Source organism: Electrophorus electricus, chromosome 15 (genome assembly GCF_041902795.1).
Source record: "Electrophorus electricus isolate QZ-2024a chromosome 15, ASM4190279v1, whole genome shotgun sequence".
Lineage (NCBI taxonomy): Eukaryota > Metazoa > Chordata > Actinopteri > Gymnotiformes > Gymnotidae > Electrophorus > Electrophorus electricus.
The window spans coordinates 12520001-12530000 of record NC_137511.1 but is presented as its reverse complement, the minus strand read 5'-3'; the positions used below and the strand labels follow the sequence as shown (position 1 = coordinate 12530000).

Genomic DNA, 10000 nt, shown 5'->3' with positions numbered 1-10000 from the left:
AACTGTTTAACTATCCATTAATCTCTCACCCATGTGGATGACTGCGTGTGCCTGCGTGTGTATGCTGAGCTCAAGGGACTAAAGAAAAACATCAAGTGGATACCAGATAGGTGTGACTGCAAATCAAGTGTAATTTTTTTCACTGTACCTTTGCACTGATTGAACATGCAAGTTAGTGCTGTGTAATGCAGCGTGATCTCCATGCGGAGTCAACTGACCTCGGGGTCGAGGCACGCTTTTAGTCGCAAGTATACGCATGAACTGGACTAGAACAATTAATGAGGTGCGTGGGGCTTTTACGTGGACTGGGGGGGGGCGTGTTCAGGCAGAGTGCATCCTGTGTTTGCTTTGGGCACGCCACGCTTCGCTGCTCCTGATGTTATGGAGCATGGGGTGAGTGCCCCACTCGTCTGTGGCTGCGTGCGAACCAAAGGCCGTCAGCGTGTGTGTGTGTGTCTGTGTGTGTCTGTGTGCGTGCGTGCGTGTGTGTCTGTGTGTGTGCGTGTGTGTGTGTGCGTGTGCGTGCGTGCGTGTGCGTGCGTGCGTGCGTGTGTGTGTGTGTGTGTGTGTGTGGAGGGAGGCTGTCTCTGCATATGCATTCATGCACAGCAGTTTGCATGTAGGGACTGTGCTGGAACAGTGGCAGGCCGTGACTGTGAGAAAGTGCATATACAAGGGCTGGGGCGGGTGGCTGGTGCTGGGGCGGGTGGCTGGTGCTGGGGCAGGTGGCTGGGGAGGGTGACTGGTGCTGGGGCGTGCGGCTGGTGCTGGGGCAGGTGGCTGGGGAGGGTGACTCGTGCTGGGGAAGGTGGGTGGTGCTGGGGCAGGTGGCTGGGGAGGGTGACTGGTGCTGGGGCAGGCGGGTGGTGCTGGGGCAGGTGGCTGGGGAGGGTGACTGGTGCTGGGGCAGGTGGGTGGTGCTGGGGCAGGTGGCTGGGGAGGGTGACTGGTGCTGGGGCGTGCGGCTGGTGCTGGGGCAGGTGACTGGGGAGGGTGACTCGTGCTGGGGAAGGTGGGTGGTGCTGGGGCAGGTGGCTGGGGAGGGTGACTGGTGCTGGGGCAGGCGGGTGGTGCTGGGGCAGGTGGCTGGGGAGGGTGACTGGTGCTGGGGCAGGTGGGTGGTGCTGGGGCAGGTGGCTGGGGAGGGTGACTGGTGCTGGGGCAGGCGGGTGGTGCTGGGGCAGGTGGCTGGGGAGGGTGACTCGTGCTGGGGAAGGTGGGTGGTGCTGGGGCAGGTGGCTGGGGAGGGTGACTGGTGCTGAGGCAGGCGGGTGGTGCTGGGGCAGGTGGCTGGGGAGGGTGACTCGTGCTGGGGAAGGTGGGTGGTGCTGGGGCAGGTGGCTGGGGAGGGTGACTGGTCCTGGGGCAGATGGGTGGTGCTGGGGCAGGTGGCTGGGGAGGGTGACTGGTGCTGGGGCAGGTGGGTGGTGCTGGGGCAGGTGGCTGGGGAGGGTGACTGGTGCTGGGGCAGGTGGGTGGTGCTGGGGCAGGTGGCTGGGGAGGGTGACTCGTGCTGGGGAAGGTGGGTGGTGCTGGGGCAGGTGGCTGGGGAGGGTGACTGGTCCTGGGGCAGATGGGTGGTGCTGGGGCAGGTGGCTGGGGAGGGTGACTGGTGCTGGGGCAGGTGGGTGGTGCTGGGGCAGGTGGCTGGGGAGGGTGACTGGTGCTGGGGCAGGTGGGTGGTGCTGGGGCAGGTGGCTGGGGAGGGTGACTGGTGCTGGGGCATGCGGCTGGTGCTGGGGCAGGTGGCTGGGGAGGGTGACTCGTGCTGGGGAAGGTGGGTGGTGCTGGGGCAGGTGGCTGGGGAGGGTGACTCGTGCTGGGGAAGGCGGGTGGTGCTGGGGCAGGTGGCTGGGGAGGGTGACTCGTGCTGGGGAAGGTGGGTGGTGCTGGGGCAGGTGGCTGGGGAGGGTGACTGGTCCTGGGGCAGATGGGTGGTGCTGGGGCAGGTGGCTGGGGAGGGTGACTGGTGCTGGGGCAGGTGGGTGGTGCTGGGGCAGGTGGCTGGGGAGGGTGACTGGTGCTGGGGCAGGTGGGTGGTGCTGGGGCAGGTGGCTGGGGAGGGTGACTGGTGCTGGGGCGTGCGGCTGGTGCTGGGGCAGGTGGCTGGGGAGGGTGACTGGTGCTAGGGCAGGTGGGTGATGCTCGGGCGGGTGGCTGGAGTGTGCGGCTGACTCTGGGGCGTGTGGCTGGGGAGGGAGGCAGGGGCTGGGGCATTTGGGTGGTGCAGGGGCATGTGGGTGGTGCTGGGACATGTGGGTGATGCAATGGCGTGCTGCTGTAGAGGGCAACTGGTGCACGCTGGGTGTTTACCTCAGGAAGGAGGTGCTGGAAACCACCAGAGTCTAGCAGGTGCTTGTCTGAGCAGGTCAGAGAGCCACCTCTATCCCTCAGGTTCCTCCTTCTCTCTCTCACTGTTCTCTCTCTCTCTCTCTCTCTCTCTCTCTCTCTCTCTCTCTCTCTCTCTCTCAATCTCTCTCTCTGACTCCAGTGTCTACTGCTGGGTGGGCAGCAATTTTGGTTTCTCTAAGCATTCTGACGCATGCACATGGGCCATTGCAAACCGCAGAAACTAAGCACACGAAGGGGTGATTCCTCTGTACACACAACAGATCAGTGTGTGCTGGCCAACACAATCACCTCAGGATTACCGCTAGTCTCCTCTCCCACAGTAACATATACCACATGGAATTCCCTAAATGCACTTGATGCTTCTTCATTCAGAGACATGGAGAAACACTTTTTCCTTAACTTTTACCAAATGAATTACACATTATTGTTTTGACTGAGCCAGACCGGTAAGAATATTAAATGTCACGCCATATATATACCAAGCCTTTTTGTGGCATGTGTATTTTCATGTGGCATTTAGTCTCATAATTTCATCCTGGTATTCCAATTTTAAGTTAATTTAATCTAGGTTATATTAGGGTTAGTTGTTATACGGCTCATTTTGCTGTGTTCAGGAGTGTGTGTATGTGTATGCGTGTGAGAGGGCCATTTAACTCTGTGTCAGGAGAATTCAGTAGCCCTTTGAACTTGCGGATTGGATTTATGACATTTGACCCCTGCTGCTCTTGTAAAGGATGCCTTGTTAAAGTAGTGCTTAAGTTCATTACAAGGGCATAGACCGGCCCCGCTGCCGCTGGCAACAGACAGGTCAGAGAACAGTCAGCGGTTACCTCTGGCCATCTCCTCCTGACCCCCCGCAAACTCCTACATTACACTGCTATCTATCTATCTATCTATCTAGATAGATAGATAGATAGATAGATAGATAGATAGATAGATAGATAGATAGATAGATAGATAGAGTGCTTTACTGAACCATGAGATAATATGTTTTATCATGATCATACAAGTGCCTGATGTGGGGCGTGTGCAGTAGCAGTACAGTGTGGATTATTTTTGGGCTTCATCTTGAAACTTTCCGTGTCTGAGCTCCACTTTGTGTGGTGTTAACACTCTTCATTACATCTCTCTCCTTTTTCCTCTGGCCCTCCTGTCTGAAATGGTAAATTATTACGAATCAACACATTAAGCCGTGGGCCTAAAGGCGCTGTGTACTGACAATGTGCAGAATCGGTGGATTATACAACTAGGTTACCTGAGAGCAGTCACCATCCATCATGAGGAGCACAAAACAACAAACTCAGTATTCACACTGCTCGGTAACAGATTGGGAGCAACACCCCACGGACCTGTGCCACTACGCACCACGCTCCCTCCGTTCATCCTATGACTGATGTTGGAAGACAAGTAGTCGATATGGAAGACATTTTTGGACAATAACGTAGCTCTGTGTGTTAAAAGAGAGGAAAGCATGTTTGCCCCAGGCTGCAGGACCAAGAGGAGGCCCAGAGAAAAAAGAGAGAGAGAGAGAGGAGAAACTAAAAAGAGATGAGAGGGATTAGAGAGAGAAGCAGCTTGTCTCTCTCTCTCTCTCTTTCTCTCTCTCTCTCTCTCTCATTTTTCCTGAGGCACTGTTTGAAGCTTTATGGAAAGTGGGATGATGTGTTGTTAGGAAGGGTTATGGAGAGGGGGTTGTTCTGTCCTTACTTGCAGTCATGGGCACTCCCCAAACTCGCTGTGCTACGCAGAGAAGAGTTCACAGTCGAACTACCCTCCAGCACACCACGGAGCCCGCGAAGCTCGCAAACACACAGCCCCATTCATTGTGCTTGATACATTATTAATGGTAATAGCAATAATCTTCTTTTTGGTTTGATCATAATCACAGCACATTGTTTGGTTGCTTTTAATGAGTGCGCTTTGTCTGTGTAACGCTAGATGGGTCCCAGCGTTAGCAGTCATGCATGGCTGTAATTTACTCCACACAGTATGTTCACTTATCGCCAGTGGCAACATTTTTTGATGCGAAAGGGCCGCAGAATGCAGAAGGCCCTCGACTGTACTTGCACTTGGCCTCATGCTAATGAATGCCAATCATTTTTTAAAAGCGTCTCACATGACTGCGCCGGTAATTTGAGCCACTAACACGGCCCAGTGCTGGAGTTTGCTGGCTAATTATTCAGATCCATTTCGAAAAGAAGAAATCAATATGGAGAGCAGGACAGACGTGAGCCTCGCTGAGACCTTCCTTCGCTTTTATGGCTTGTGTGGCAAATCTGTAGCCTGTGAATTTGATCATTTCACTAATGCTGCGGTCAGTTATACAAGTCCATTTGTGTTTTATGAGTGGCTGCTGTCATATTCACGCTTGTCTTTTTACATTGGTTTCGTGTGTGCCTGCGCTGGGTGAGTGAATGAGTGAGTGAGTGAGTGAGTGAGTGAGTGAGTGAGTGAGTGAGAAAATGAGTAAGGGGGGCAATGAGTGACTGGGTGAATGTGTGGGTGAATGATTAAGTAAGTCAAGGAGTGAGTAAATGACTGAGTCAGTAGGTGAATGGGTGGGTGAATGAGTGATGGAATGAGTGAGTGAGTGGGTGAGTGAATGCGTGGGCGTGTGAGTGAGTGGGATGTTGTGAGGTGGCAGCTTGTCTGAGGATGGTGCTTCTCATTTATGTTACCAATTCAAGGTGAAAGCACAACCTCTCATCTGCACTCTGTTGTTGTGTTTTAATTTTCTTTTCCTGTTCATTTGATTTGCAGTTCAAGAACTGATTAGATTAAAAAAAGGCAAAACTTCTGAACAGTGTTCAAATCTGTTTTCTCTTCCTTCCTGTTCAGTCCGCCCACCCCGTTGCCCTGACACTCAGCAGAGCCGGCAGTCGGCTGGGGTCGGCGATCCCCTCCAGGCAAACCTGTAAGCCTCTCGGCCTGCCGGGGAGAGAGCGCCCTGACAAATCTGACTCAACCCCGCACCCTCACCACATACACGCCGCTGAGCGCCCTGGTTCATCCGGAGGCGGAGCATCATCAGATTGAGGCTGTCGGAGGGTGTGTCCTTCCCATTGAAGTGTTGAGGCTATGCAGAGACAGGTTGTGTTACAGGCTGCATGCTACAGATTTTGTGGCAGGATGCAGTGCAGGTTAGGCTGCCGACTGTGCTACAGTTATATTGTGTTGCAGGCTGTGCTGCAGGTTGCGTTGCAGACTCTATGGCACGCTGTGTGGAAGATTAAGTTACAGACTGTGTTACAAGCTGTGCTAGGTTGTGTTGCAGACTGGGTTGTGAGTTGTATTGCAGGCTGCATGGTAGACTGTTTAATTCCTGGGTTTTGATCACAGCTGGGATGATGGCTGTACTGCCAGAGTGTGCTGACTACCCAGGAAGGCCAAGCCCCTGCTTAAAGCCACGACAAAGTCTGTTACTACCTGCTCTCTGTCTCAGACTCTCTGGTCAGTGTGTTGTTAACTACACTTCCTCTATGGTTTCAGCGTCTGTTCCTCCTTTGGGGTTCCTCTTCTGTATTTCTATTGCATGCTCACTTACTTATGTCCACTCCTGTCTTGCCCACTTACTTAGTCTCTGTATCCTGTGTGTGTGTCTGTGTGTGTGTGTGTGTGTGTGTGTGTGTGTGTGAGGATGACCTGAGAGATAACCCTGAGAGGTCGGGATGATGCACGGGGTGCAGGTGAAGCCTCTTAGTCATCAGGCCCTGAATGAGAGTCTGTAAGAGTGTGCCCTCTCTCCGTTACTGCCCCGTATCCACTCAGGAGAGACCTCAAGCATATGGTCCACTCTCTGTTTATTCACTCAATTTGCTAAAATAGCAAACGCAGTGGAAATGGGCCATAAACATGGATCGCCGGTCCGGCTGGCATGCAATGCATCCAGCAAACACCCAGTTAACGTAAGGCGCGCATTACCCAGCAGCCGCCATTAACCCTGTGTCTTTCATCCTCCAGCTTGTGAAGCTAATATCTGTCTGTCTTAATCCCTTTCTCCTGCGTCCAGGACTCTCTCTGCACCTCAGTATGCAGATAAGCGGCTCCTCGCCTGTGAGCTGTCTGAGAGCTTTATCCCACAGTGCTTTTCACCCGCTCCGTGCGACCACGCCACTCTCCATATCCCCCGTTATTGATATCGAACCAATAAGTCCGAAGAATGGCCGCCTTTATTGCGGCCTATCTGTTTGCACTCAGCTCCCTCTCTTAAGTGGCCCAACTGCTACCCAAGCATCCTTGATCCTTTTCACACAGGTTTGCAGACGGAGGATTTGCCTACGCTAAGTATCATTAACGTTGGCCCTGCTGGCTGTCGTGCAGGGGGAGTTGGGTGGATAATGACATTCCTGAAACCCAGAGATGAGTCCTAAAGTCCCTATAAGGGCACCAGGAGCAGGTCGGAATCCCAACTGACTCCTCAAGGCTATCTCATTCACTTTTGCGCTCCTACGGAATAAAAAAGAAAAATTGCAAAGTGTAGAATTCTCTCTCTGCCTCTTGGTCTGTGTCTCACTCTCCCTCTGTGTCTCACTCATCCTATATGTCTCTCGCCCTCTATATGTCTCGCTCTGTCTTTCTTTCATTTTTTTCTTTCTTTGTCTTCTCTCATACATGAGGATAGACTCTTTGACTGTTCATTTAATTCTACCACGTTACGTTATGCTATATGTTGGCCAATGAGAAGGTTCCGGACTGATTAATACACATAAAAAGCTGAAGGATAAATGAACACATTTGCTTATATTGACATTCCATTACTAAGCTAAGTATAAATAAATAGTCTTGTATAATATCTGATCAGACATTTGGCTGCAAATGATCGAGTCTATAAAATAGTTACATAGTTGCATGTAGCGCTGCATGTAAAAATGAAATTACATTAGCAACAGTTCACTGCTTAGCTGTGAACGTCATCTTAGTCAGTTTACAGATAATAAAAAGACACTGAAAGCAGACATGCCTTCAGGTCAAGCCCTGACTTGATTCTTCTGGGTCAGCTTCCTCTTTTGGGCTGTGTGGTAGCTGTGCACTAATTGTGATTGATAACAGATGACTGATGGCTTCAGAGGCCAGCTGGATTGGAGCGGATAGCAGTTTCGAGGTGCTGTTGTGGAGAATGCCATGAATGTTCCTGTCTGTCTGGTATTTGGAAACATTTGGAATGGCTGCTTGATTGAGTGCTAACGTGGAGGTTCACTCCACAGCTGTAGAGATGAACTTAATTAGCCAGCTCTTCTGTGTCGTAGAGACAGTCTGCGCCGACCTCACTGTCTGGGTTTTTAATATAGATTTGTTGCTGGCTCTAAATATTTGTTTAGAAAGCTAATGACCAGATGATCAAGGTGTGTACTAATTATCCTCAGGAAATACCTGTTGGCTTCTAATTAATTTTAAAAAAAGTAACATTAGTCTCATTTTCAGCTGTTTATATTTCAGTTCTCAGTATCACTTTGCGAAGTTCAAATCCATACCTACATTACCTAGTCTGTGTATCACTCACTGACAACGAACTCTGCTGTAAATGAACCCCACACTCTAATAGTTCATGTCTGGTCTGACAAAATGCAACCACATACCGTCCCTTCTCCGCAGTTCTCCTGCAGAACCTAAGCTGGCGGATCTGTGCAGCAGTCTGAACGTTGACTCCGTTAGAGCAGAGCCGTAGATTCAGCGCACCTTTCAGACAGATCGTAAGAGGAGGGGACATGGGTGTCGAGGTTTCTCACATGCCATCTCAGTGCATAAACAGTGTCACATGTAGCATTGCACTTCAGATGAGAACTAAATTAACAACAGCTCACTGCATCTGAATTAAGACAAGTGCAAGACAGATGATGTACTGTGTGCCTTCACAGTACTTTGGAAGAAAATTGGTAATTGCGAGATGCATTTTGAGAGATTTGTTCAAAAGTGGGGGGTTTCTATACATATTAGAAAGGTGCTGTATATATGGATATTTTTTACTTGCTGCAATTTTATGAATTTTGTGGTCGGGGAGGCAAAAGGTGCTATATAAAACTCAGACACTTTGGGGAGAGAATTTACATTCAGTGAATTAATGTATTCAATTTATTAATGATTTATTATGGTCTCAGTGCTTTTGGGTATAATAAATCCTGTATAAGGTTTAAGGTTTTTAAATGATTCAGGCATAATATCAGACATTTTGAGAGCTCCTATAACACTCACTCACCACACTCACACACACACACCACCTTTACACACCACACTCACTCACACACCACACTTACACATGAAACTCACACACATAACACACTTCGCCCAGCACACTCACACACCTCATACTCCTCATACGCCTCACTCACTCATTCACTCACTCACTCACACACCAGGAGGACATCATCAGTAGAGGTGGCTAAGGACTTTGCTCTACTCTTACTCTCCAGCACCTGCACTCTCACCTGCAGCCATCTACCTCCTCTCTCTCTCTCTCTCTCTCTCTCTCTCTCTCTCTCTCTCTCTCTCTCTCTCTCTCTCTCCCTCTCCCTCTCCTCTGTCCATCTCTCTTACTCCTCTCTCCTTCTCTCTCTCTCTCTCTCTCTCTCTCTCTCTCTCCCTCTCCCTCTCCTCTGTCCATCTCTCTTACTCCTCTCTCCTTCTCTCTTTCTCTCTCTCCGTTACTCTCTCTCTATCTATCTATATACCATAGTCTCTGTCATATTTCCTTCTCTCACATCACCCGTGCTGCCCAAATCAGAGAGCTGTTGATAGTTTGTGTTGTGTTGTGTTGTGTTATGGGTCGGTGGTCATCACTGCACAGTTGCCAGTGCGGGAGGCTTCACAGAGAAGAACTGTAGGTGTCTCACTGGAAGCTCACTCTCCTCTTGCTTACTGCAGTCTTTTGGCTCTCAGTACTGGTGTCTGTGTAAACCGGCGCTGCCATTACTGCTGGCCTCTGTGTGTGTGTGTGTGTGTGTGTGTGTGTGTGTGTGTGTGTGTGTGTGTGTGTTTGGCAGTCCCTGCTCAGTAAATGAAACCAGAAGAAGATGCTGATGATTTGGAATGGGACAGGAGTGTGGATCACATGCTAACTGGGACCTCTAAGGCACATTAATCCTGACAAGTATTGTACTGGGAGCCAGTGAGGCTTTTGTCATACGCCTACGCAAATATTTTTGCGGAAAAAAAAAAAAGAAAGAAACAAGACATTGATGGGGTCAGTAGCACAAACCATCCCCTGGGTTCCATTCTGACAGGCATTGTGTTAGAGGCCATTGGAGATTTTGTCATATGCCTACACAAATATTTAAGCAAAAAGCTTCATGAAAACAGTAGCATATAGAGAATATGGCAATGTGGAGATCTGCTGTTTGCTAATATTAAATATGATGCTTGTGTTGATGGAAAACTAGGGAAAACTATCCAAGTATGTGGTGTCCAAGTGTTGTTCATCATTAGCCTGATGAACAGTGCCATATATGAAAGGCACTAGTAAACCATTCAGTAATGCGTCTACACTAATGGTTTGAATCTACAAATTCAATTTTGTAAGGCTCTAAAAATATGAATGTTACCTATTAAACCAGCTCCTGGAATTCAGAGAGTCTGAATCTTGACATCCTACTTAAAATCTTTTCCAATTTTTTCTAATGTTCTATTTTTCTCTATTCATGTTATACTGAAATCA

The 10000-nt window shown here is 49.9% G+C and overlaps 1 protein-coding gene across 2 annotated transcripts in view; it reads right to left on the bottom strand.

Annotated features, from left to right (window-relative positions):
- Positions 1-10000, bottom strand: part of wnt3 (wingless-type MMTV integration site family, member 3) — a 20883-nt gene that overhangs the window by 9883 nt on the left and 1000 nt on the right. The window lies entirely within an intron of this gene.